Genomic DNA, 11,864 nt, shown 5'->3' on the forward strand with positions numbered 1-11,864 from the left:
AGGTAACCCATGTTTGTCCCGTGTTTGTCCCCTGTTTGCATCACATGACATAATATCAAGATTCATTTTTGTAACTCTGCCGACTAAATTTCTCTACAGATTTTCATCAAACTTTATACGAAGGTCAGGTACATAAATATCTCAGACAAGTTCAGGATCTCAAGGTCACTTGCTATTTATAGGTCAGCCATTTCCATCATTTTAACAACTTAGGGGGCATTCAGATGCTTACAGATGTTTTCCAGTCAAGTCACTCATGAATTCAATGTTAAAATTCAAAAGATTGGAGACAACGTTATTTGGAATTGGTAGTTAATTCTGTTACCAAAACATTACACAGGAGCTGTATAGAAATAGATTCAGATCTCATTAACATTACATAGGAGCTGTGTAGAAATAGATTCAGATCTCATTAACATTACACATGAGCTGTATAGAAATAGATTCAGATCTCATTAACATTACATAGGAGCTGTGTAGAAATAGATTCAGATCTCATTAACATTACAAAGGAGCTGTATAGAAATAGATTCAGATCTCATTAACATTACAAAGGAGCTGTATAGAAATAGATTCAGATCTCATTAACATTACACATGAGCTGTATAGAAATAGATTCAGATCTCATTAACATTACAAAGGAGCTGTATAGAAATAGATTCAGATCTCATTAACATTACATAGGAGCTGTGTAGAAATAGATTCAGATCTCATTAACATTACACATGAGCTGTATAGAAATAGATTCAGATCTCATTAACATTACACAGGAGCTGTATAGAAATAGATTCAGATCTCATTCATGTTTAAGTAGACTGGGGAGTGGCGTAAAACACTTGGCAACCATTCTGGTGTATAACACTTCAAAAATTGCAGCAAGATAGACTTAATTACTATAGGAAGGGACCATTGTCATGTAAAGGTCAAAGTTCAAGGTCAAATGTTTTACATGGGGAGAAGAAGAAGGAGTACAACCACATGTATACAAATGCATTACCTGCAAATTCTTATAACACTTCATAGAATGGAAATGATCTGAGTAATGACAGACAGTTATGTTGGGTGTTTCTGGCAGATGTTCAAGGTCGTTTGTCCAATGTCATACAGACATGTGTTTATCCTTCCTTTAATTCCCTGAGAATTGATACACTACACTTCACAAAACCTTCATTATAATGTACAACACACTGTAAGAATCTCATAAGGGCTGTGGTTATTTTCAACATTGGAATGATGAATTATTCGTCAGAAAGCTCATTCAAGTCAATGTATTTGTAATCTGATATACATATCAATTTTCCATGGTGAAAGGTGTTAGTTTACATTTGGATCACAATTGCATTCAGCTTGCAGAAGGTGAAATTAAAAAGAAATAAAGTCAACATTTATATTTATTAAAATTATACAATTAGATGTTCTCGACAGAGACTGTGGTTGATCTGTCTATATGTTACACAACTTGTCACCAAACACGTATTCATTGACCTAATTACGTGCTCCCGTAATTTATGAAATTTCGTCATCAATTCTTTCTTAGTTATTTACAACGTGTATTTACTTAATGATAAAGTGAAGTATAATTTTAAAGCTGTTTATGAACATCCTACAAATTTCAGTGTTTCACTAATATACAATATAATTACATTGTATACATGTAATAATACTCATTGGAGTATAAGATAAGAAATACGTATACAGGACACCATCGTAACAGTTAAAGTGATGGACACAGTTAATATACTGTCATGAATTGATGGGCTGGTCACAGATTACTGTTTGTCTTCTTCTTCTCCTTAGTTTGTGATTAATCTTCATGAAGAAATCAAATATGAGGTGCAAACCAATTTATTCTTGTCAGTCACTCTGTCTGTTAGTCCAAAGGTGATGGAAAGTAATATCAGTTGGCTTTGATTTGAAGGTGGAGCCTGTTTCAATTGTTACCTCTCTAGCTTGCTATAGCAGTCACTTTTGATCTGGTCAAAAGGGATGACTTTCTAATATAACTGAAATAGTGATAACTTATTTACCTCAAGGTTGTATTTATTACCTGGCTAATTTTCAAAAAAACATCTACATGTACATGTTTTAATTACCCCCCAACTCGTACCCCCTACCCCTGCTGTACTTACTAGAGGGGGTATGTTGTGTACAAGATATCTCATGAACTCAACAAATTTAGTTTATATTTTCCCAATAGTCTATAACAACATCAATTTCTCCACCGGAGTAAATTCATACTTGCCAACTTTTTGAAATGTCCATGGAGGAGATTCTGCATGCTAAAAAGTAAAACATAAATAACATTGTGTGTATATATAACCCCTAGAGACATAATAACATTGTGTGTATATTTACCCCCAAGAGACATAATAACATCGTGTGTATATATAGCCCCTAGAGACATAATAACATTGTGTGTATATATACCCCATAGAGACATAATAACATTGTGTGTATATATAACCCCTAGAGACATAATAACAATGTGTGTATATATACCCCCTAGAGACATTGTAACATTGTGTGTATATATACCCCCTAGAGACATATTAACAGTGTGTGTATATATACCCCCTAGAGACATAATAACATTGTGTGTATATATTCCCCCTAGAGACATAATAACATTGTGTGTATATATACCCCCTAGAGACATAATAACATTGTGTGTATATATAGCACTAGAGACATAATAACATTGTGTGTATATTTACCCCCTAGAGACATAATAACATCGTGTGTATATATAACCCCTAGAGACATAATAACATTGTGTGTATATAACTCTTTAAAATGACATATTTTGAGTTGTTCTTTCAGATGAAATTATAAGATCTTAGTATATACCCCCTAGAGACATAATAACATTGTGTTTATATATACCCCCTAGAGACATAATAACATTGTGTATATATAACTCTTTAAAATGACATATTTTGAGTTGTTCTTTCAGATGAAATTATAAGATCTTAGTATATACCCCCTAGAGACATAATAACATTGTGTGTATATACACCCCCTAGAGACATAATAACATTGTGTGTATATACACCCCCTAGAGACATAATAACATTGTGTGTATATATAACCCCTAGAGACATAATAACATCGTGTGTATATATAACCCCTAGAGATATAATAACATCGTGTGTATATATACCCCCTAGAGACATAATGATATTATGTGTATATATACCCCCTAGAGACATAATAACAGTGTGTGTATATATAACCCCTAGAGACATAATAACATCGTGTGTATATATAACCCCTAGAGATATAATAACATCGTGTGTATATATACCCCCTAGAGACATAATGATATTATGTGTATATATACCCCCTAGAGACATAATAACAGTGTGTGTATATATACCCCCTAGAGACATAATAACAGTGTGTGTATATATAACCCCTAGAGACATAATAACATTGTGTGTATATACACCCCCTAGAGACATAATAACATTGTGTGTATATAACTCTTTAAAATGACATATTTTGAGTTGTTCTTTCAGATGAAATTATAAGATCTTAGTATATACCCCCTAGAGACATAATAACATTGTGTTTATATATACCCCCTAGAGACATAATAACATTGTGTATATATAACTCTTTAAAATGACATATTTTGAGTTGTTCTTTCAGATGAAATTATAAGATCTTAGTATATACCCCCTAGAGACATAATAACATTGTGTGTATATACACCCCCTAGAGACATAATAACATTGTGTGTATATATACCCCCTAGAGACATAATAACATTGTGTGTATATAACTCTTTAAAATGACATATTTTGAGTTGTTCTTTCAGATGAAATTATAAGATCTTAGAATATATAGGAATAGTTTAGCAAACTAACGTCTAAAATCGGGAGTCTCCCTTGTTAATAGGGAGAGTTGGCAAGTATGAAATTGGGTTGTCATCCATCAAGGTCAAAGGGTTAAAGGGTCAAAGGTTTGTTTTTATTGTACTTAAGTTGTTTACTGTACATGTATACAACAGTACAACATCCTAGTATATCTAAACCATAACAAAACAACTTAAAATACATGAACATAAAACACAAACATAGAAAAATTGTCAGGTTTGTAGATATTTATAGCTATAATTCATCATCGTAATAACTATATATAAAGGTTGTCATATTTATCGGCATCGTACTATGTGGGTCTGTGGAGTATAGCTGTAAGCAGAATGGGATGGCTTTTGGTGTGCTTTTTATCCAAAACAAGATAAACTTTTTGTTTATGACAACAACAAATTGACCCCACTTAGCCCAGAGGTATAGTTACTGCCCCCTGGGGTTGATCCGGACTGGTCAGTTCATGGTACAGGTTGATGACTGGACAGATACAATCTACTGTTCATTAGCCTTGATGTCCAGACTATTCCATTATACCATTTGCAGTGACGGTCTGTGTCTGAGTATGTTGAACTTCACAGGCATAACTTGTCCTGTAGTTCAGCTATTGTCCAGATTGTGGCAACTTAATCAGAGTTGAACTTTTGCTGGTCCCTCGCTGGTTGTGGCAACTTAATAACAAAGTTACTGGTCCCTCCCTGGTTGTGTCAACTTAATAGCAAAGTAACTGGTCCCTCCCTGGTTGTGTCAACTTAAAGTAAATGGTCCCTCCCTGGTTGTGTCAACTTAATAGCAAAGTTACTGGTCCCTCCCTGGTTGTGTCAACTTAATAACAAAGTAANACTCGTCAAATATAAACTATAATCCAAAAAATACACTCAAAAAGAGAACAACTAAACGATTTTTGAAAATTAAACGAAAAAATGAAAAAAATACACGGTAAGGGTCCACCAGTGGTTGTCCACTTATTTCTTCAGAATGGAAAGTATGTTGGAGCCTATGTCGTCAGCTTAATAATTCTGCAAAGCTGTGGAGTTATAACTTCTAAGTCTGAGCCTATAGTTTTCCAAAAAATTCATTCACCGCTAAAGACACATTTGAACTCTTCCAATTCAAAGGTTGGAATTTAATAGTTCATTATGAAATTTCAGGGGTGAATGAGTTAATATCTTAGCTCTATACTTCAGTGTATAAGTCTGATGACCGTCGTCTATTGCCCCAGTAGAGTTGTCAAGTCTGAGCCTAGCTTCCCTTAAAACAGCCATTATGTCATCATTAAACAAGTACATTAATGACACCCTCCCTCCAGGACACCAGGATATTACATGATAACTTAGTGATACCCATTCATACAGCTGCATGGAAGGACTGGAAAATTGGTTTAGGCGTCTAACCGTCTGGATCGATCGATCACTATAGCCCTCCACCACTGGGTCGTGGGTTTGAGGCCTCCATGGTTTTTCCCTCGGTACTCAGGCTTTCCTCCACAACCGAAACCTTACACATTCTTAAATGACCATAGCTGTTAATAGAACGTTGAAAAAAGCACAAACAAATAAACCGTTACACGATTACTTAGTGATAGCCATACAGCTGCATGGAAGGACTGGAAATTTTTTGTTGAAATTTCTTGTTACTAGATACAGCAAACTATGGTACCTGTAGCTGAAGTTGAACCCTGACATTTTGGTCAACAGCAAAGAGTCCACACTACTGGGTGACCTGCCCCTGGCAATTCATTACAGATGTCATTGCTTGTAGCTAGCCTCCTTTTATGTATGGAATATCTTCCCTCAGTGAATGGCTATTCAATCTGTAAAGTTCTATTTAAATGTTAATATTATTGTGATTTGATACCATAGAAATGGAAATTATAAATAAGAATAAAAGAAACAATTTTGGAAAGGTTACAGAGAATGGAAATACAAGGTATATAGCTCGGGAATAAACAAGATAAGGTGAAGATGGAAGGTGTTACAGTTAACACAAAACTTAACTGGAAATTGAAATCAAACAGACGGAGGGGAAGATCAAGGCGACATTATTTTGTGCTGAGTATACGATCATCATTCCTGCCCTATCTCATGTCACAATGATGTCACTGTTTAAATCTACAGCGTGACAAAATGTTCAAATATGTAACGCCTGACACATAATGTGGAAAAATTTAACAAATATGTACATGATCGATGCATAACAAGGAAAATGTAAATCAGTAAAGTTATGTACATACACTAGTCAGGTGTGTAAAATGCATGCCACATACCTGTGGTCTAGTTCTTACCTCTAGGCATACATACTTGACCTGTATGCATAACATGTAAATATATAGGTGAATAAACCTCCACAGCTTACAACTGGTCGCAGCCACTGGGAGAAATGCTACATTATTGTGTCATAGTGCCTATGGTCATTATGTATTTTTTCATTGTTAGATCACCTGGCCTTAAGTAAGGGCCAAGTGAGCTTATAATGTATTTGATGGTGCACTGTCTGTCCATCCAGAGACAATGTTTACTTTAAACAAATTCTTCTGCCTAACAAAGAGGCCTATAGAGTAATGGCCAGTAGTATGATAGGATAAAAGGCTATCAAATTTATTCAAATGAATGATCTTGAACTACTTGCTAGGTCACAGATTGAATGTCTTAGAATTGTTATACAAATATTTCCTGAATAACCAATCAATGGTTATGATTAAGCCAACAATATGCTTAGATGATGTTTTTTTAATTTTTATCAAATGTGTGACCTTCTGGGTCACAGGAGTCAAATATATAAACAATACATAACCAGGAGACCTATCATCATGATATTTGGCCTGTTGCTTGCTGGGTGGAAAGGCTATCAGGTTTGTTTAATGAATGACCTTGACCCACTTTAAATGTGAAAGAAGTCAGATCATTTAAAACCTTGAAACAATTTCTTCTAAATGTTTGACCAGCAGTGTGCATGGATGAAAGACTATCAAGTTTCTTCAAATAAATAAGGGTTACAGGGTGTTGATGTCTAAATATCCAGGACGCCTAGGGTCATGATATTTAGCCTGCAGCATGCCATGGTAAATGGATATTACGTTTGTGAGAATGACTTTGACTTATTGTGAAGGTCACATGAGAAATAGAAGTTAAAATATATAAATTGTAGAGTGATTGTACTTAGTCTGTAGTAATAATGTTGTTTAAATAAATGTGACATTGACACACTTTGAAGGTCACAGATGTGATAACAGCAAGGAATAACAAATGAACCGTTGATACAGGCCTATTGGGACCCTTCAATTATTCAGAATATTTTGTTGCAAAGTAATTTGCTGACTTTATATTTGCACCTGAACACTCACCTGACTTTATTACAGCATTAAAAACATTTCATAAATAAATTCCACTTAATGTTATAAAACTTTGCATCATCTTAAAAGGTATTTGTAATGATAGCCTGGATTTACTACATCTGAGGGGCTTGCTTTTAATGCATTTTATGTCATACTCATCGGCAAATCAGCCATTCCAATCCAAAACATTGATGTTCTCACTAAGACTTGCTTTAACTGTTGATAGTTAAAAAATATACACCATCCAACCTGCATAATATATCAGATTTCATCTGGCTGTTTTGGGAAGGAAAGCTAAAATCTTGTTTTGTTATGGGAATTAGCAAATGAAGGTTTGAACCAGTGAAATATTTATTATTCCTGTGTTTACAATTACCAGGTACAGCATTGTACAGCAAAGTATGTATGTTTTATATACTAAAGTACTTAGATGTACAATTACCAGGTACAGCATTTATGTATGTTTTATATACTCAAGTACTTAGATGTACAATATCTCTCTTAGTAAGAATTGTCGTTGGAATACAAAATTTGGATAATGAAACAAATGCATGGTTCAGTAGGGTTTGACTGTTATTTTACCTAAAACATGTCCTTTTTTGTTCCGTAGGCCCGAGGGTCACACGCCACGCCAGCTTCCTCCAACTCGGTCATGGTTACAGACACAAAAAGGGTAGGTAACAGATTGTTTACTGTGTTCCCATAAACATATAGAGGCTGTCACACAGATATCACTGTGACAAGCTACCTTTGTGAAGTTATGCTTCAGTTTTGTTGAAAAAAGTAAAAATAATGAAATAGAGACAAAGTTTGTCAAAAGTCTGTTTGAAAAAGAAAGCCATATTGCTTGTTAAGAAAATTTCACATGTGGAGATACAGTCTTTAAATAGTGTCTTCACGATCATTACGTTAATTACAAAAGGAGATTGCAATATATGAATGTATCATTTCGATGTTGCATTCCAATACAATATTTTCTGTAGCTTACTCTAGTATCAGAACGATTCTGTGGGAATACAAAGAAGGCCAAATTCAGTGCATGCTCAGTTTTGTTTTGTAGTTCATTTAAGCTTGTACTGTATGAGATACGAATTACAATGATTAAGACATTCAATTCTGTAATTTAACTTTGTTGAGTAAATAAACAAAGTTGTACTGTGACATCTCCAAAGGATGGCGCTGGTTTCAGCCGAAAAACAGAGGAGATAAATCAAGGCGACCACATAATGCACGTAAACTAAAAATACGATAATTTCTCTACAAATTGATATGAATACACACACACACACACACTTTCTGTTGGTCTGTTAAGACAGATGTGTTCAGCTGTGTGACATATTTATACAAACATACCATGTATTTTACCTGGGGGAGGGTTATCCCTGTAGACTTACTTATACACAAAGCATGCACTTTGTGGTTTGTGTGATAGCACTGTTATACAGATCTACAGAAAAAACAATGTTATAGATGTGGCAATTATAGAAATAATATATTTATTTGTGATTCTAAAGATGTATCAGATTATATGCAAGAATGAAATCTTTGGTGTTTGTAAAATGTACCGTGATTCAGAATTGAACAAGTAATTAGTGATTAATTAATCATACAGACAGTTTTATAATAAATCAGCCGTTTATTTATTTAGTTTGATGTAAACATGATGGGACATGGCCTTCCGCAATTCTTAGGTTTGATACCAGCTGGTACAGTCGTGGAAGTACGGAGGTATTCGGCTTATTACTGGTTCAGTCGGGGAAGTACGGAGGTATGCGGCTTATTACTGGTACAGTCGTGGTAGTATGGAGGTATTCGGCTTATTTCTGGTACAGTCGGGGAAGTACGGAAGTATTCGGCTTATTACTGGTACAGTCGTGGTAGTATGGAGGTAGTCGGCTTATTACTGGTATAGCCGGGGAAGTACGGAGGTATTCGGTTTATTACTGGTACAGTCGTGGAAATACGGAGGAATTCAGCTTATTACTGGTACAGTTGTGGAAGTATGGAGGTATTCGGCCTATTACTGGTACAGTCGTGGAAGGATGGAGGTATTCGGCTTATTACTGGTATAGTCGGGGAAGTACGGAGGTATTTGGCTTATTACTGGTACAGTCGTGGAAGTGCGGAGGTATTCGGCTTATTACTGGGACAGTCGGGGAAGTACGGAGGTATGCGGCTTATTACTGGTACAGTCGTGGTAGTATGGAGGTATTCGGCTTATTTCTGGTACAGTCGGGGAAGTACGGAGGTATGCGGCTTATTACTGGTACAGTCGTGGATGTGCGGAGGTATTCAGCTTATTACTGGTTCAGTCGTGGAAGGATGGAGGTATTCGGCTTATTACTGGTAGAGTCGGGGAAGTACGGAGGTATTTGGCTTATTACTGGTACAGTCGTGGATGTGCGGAGGTATTCAGCTTATTACTGGTTCAGTCGTGGAAGTATGGAGGTCTTCGGCTTATTACTGGTATAGTCGGGGAAGTACGGAGGTATTTGGCTTATTACTGGTACAGTCGGGGCAGTACGGAGGTATTCGGCTTATTACTGGTACAGTCGTGGAAGTACGGAGGTATTTGGCTTATTACTGGAATAATCATTGATTCAAAGATGTAGGTCCCATGTCTCAGTAAACAACAGGTAGAGATAGGGATATTAGTTCAGAAGTGACTAACTATAAACTAAACCCAGTAGTTTGAGTAACAGTGTGGTGACGTCATGGCCACTGTTGTTGAGAGGTCAACGTTACTGTACCCAAATCGGGACACTTTTTAGATAAATATCTATGTTCTTTATACCATACTATCATTTCCAAAAATATTTGTTCATTTTTCATCAATAGATATACCATCCACTTTTCATTTCTATTACAATGTGATATTTCGGGTACATGGTTCTATCAAAAGAGTTATGTAGGCCCTTGAACCAGCGTTACTGTACCCTGAAAGGGACACTTCCGGTATTTTGGCGAATGTTTGGGAATAAATGATCAATATCGGCAGAAAATATGCATAGCTGAAATATTTTAGAGTCAACCAGGGTTCTGACTTAAATTTCTTCTTCTAACTAGCATTAGTTTTGATAAAACAGACTTTTGAAAATGATATCCAAATAAATAGCGTCGCACGGCTCTTAAATCAGAAAAGTCTTGTTTTGGTAATTATTCTTACCTTTAAATTGTCCATGTAACGATAATCAGTGGCCAATTAAGCTTAATACAGTTTAATTGTCATAAAAAGTATTATCAAATGAAAACTGCACATAAAAGTACTTCTTTGCATTGAATGACAGTTTCTTGGGCCATTTTCCTACAAATGTCTCGTTTTGGGTACTGTCCCAATTTGGGTACAGTGACGGTACATTTCAAAAGTCAGAATCCATCCAATTTTAATACAAATGGAAAACTTGATTGCTGACTACTTCCTGATCTTAAAATTGTACCAAATGATCTCTAATACTTTTGGCCCCTGGTCAGTTCACCTCCTCCGCCTAAGACACCTCTCATTCATCATCAACAACCCTCACTGTGTTTAAACCTTCAGCTCAGTTCACTGCTTCCTGCTCTAACAAGAAAATTACGATAAATTAAAAAGTACTTTATCTAAGCTCATAAATCATGCTTCAATGTCCAGCCTGCCGTGTTTTAAAGATAGATCAATTCATGTAAGCCCTGAGGAGGTTTTGAGGGTCTAGAGAAATGTTGACATGAATGAAATATGTTTCATTCTGAAACTTGGGTGTGGGTGTTGTCTTTGGTTATATCAAACACTCTGATAGAAAGCATGTTATGAAAGACACTGCGCTGTCAAAAAATCTGCTTGAGTGTAATATTGTGTGTATTACTTTTGACTTCTTTAGAATATTAAGTCACTAGCAGGTGTGACCACAGAGGCAGGTATGTGTGTGTTAATGTCTATCAGACGTTATTAATGTATAAGTATCAGTTATACTGTAGCAGCACGGATCAACATACCAAACACAGGAAAACATTTCTCCAGTTCTGTCAAAAGCTATTCCATAGTGTGCTTACTAGTTTAGATTGATATAATCTTAATGGAAAATCAACACAAAAACATTGGAACTTTAACTAAGTTTTTTACACCATACCATTGGATGTTTCTGAACATTCTACATTCTAGCCAACAACTAATCTAAAAAAAAAGGTTAAATATAACATTGTGTACATGTAGTAGAACCTGGTGATCATGGGCTGTGATTGCCCAGTACACCTGGTGCTGTGATACTAGGGAACATACTTCAATCAGTGATCCATTATTTGTTCCCTGAAAGTAAAGACAAGATATTTGGCACGGTAGTCTAGTGGTCGGACGCCAAGCTCGTGACCGAAGGGTTGCGGGTTCGAGTCATGGTACTGTGTTGTATCTTTGAGCAAGATACTTAACTCTGCTTGTTCCAGTCTACTCAGCTGTAAATGAGTACGTGGTTGGGCAGTGCTAGAATTGTTGAATGCTAGCTGTAAGCGCCGAAATGGTAGCACCACCTGTTTGCTCCCCAGGGAGTTGAGAAAGATATTGGCTGATTGCAAAGGCCCTATAACAACAGATAATAATTTGTGAACCACTTTGAGATGACTTACGAACTAGGTTGTGATAAAGCAGTACATAAGAACCTCAAATTATTATTATTATTATTATTATTATT

The 11,864-nt window shown here is 35.8% G+C and overlaps 1 long non-coding RNA gene across 1 annotated transcript in view; it reads left to right on the forward strand.

Moving 5' to 3' along the window:
* The window catches only part of LOC110450163, a 46,676-nt gene extending 37,601 nt beyond the window's left edge, over positions 1 to 9,075 (forward strand). Inside the window, exons 3-4 of the long non-coding RNA XR_002462938.1 lie at positions 7,817 to 7,879; positions 8,855 to 9,075. This is a non-coding gene — a long non-coding RNA (uncharacterized LOC110450163). The remainder of the gene's footprint in view (positions 1 to 7,816; positions 7,880 to 8,854) is intronic.
* Positions 9,076 to 11,864: the final 2,789 nt, after the last annotated feature.

This window comes from Mizuhopecten yessoensis, unplaced genomic scaffold, assembly GCF_002113885.1.
Source record: "Mizuhopecten yessoensis strain PY_sf001 unplaced genomic scaffold, ASM211388v2 scaffold5011, whole genome shotgun sequence".
Taxonomy (NCBI): domain Eukaryota; kingdom Metazoa; phylum Mollusca; class Bivalvia; order Pectinida; family Pectinidae; genus Mizuhopecten; species Mizuhopecten yessoensis.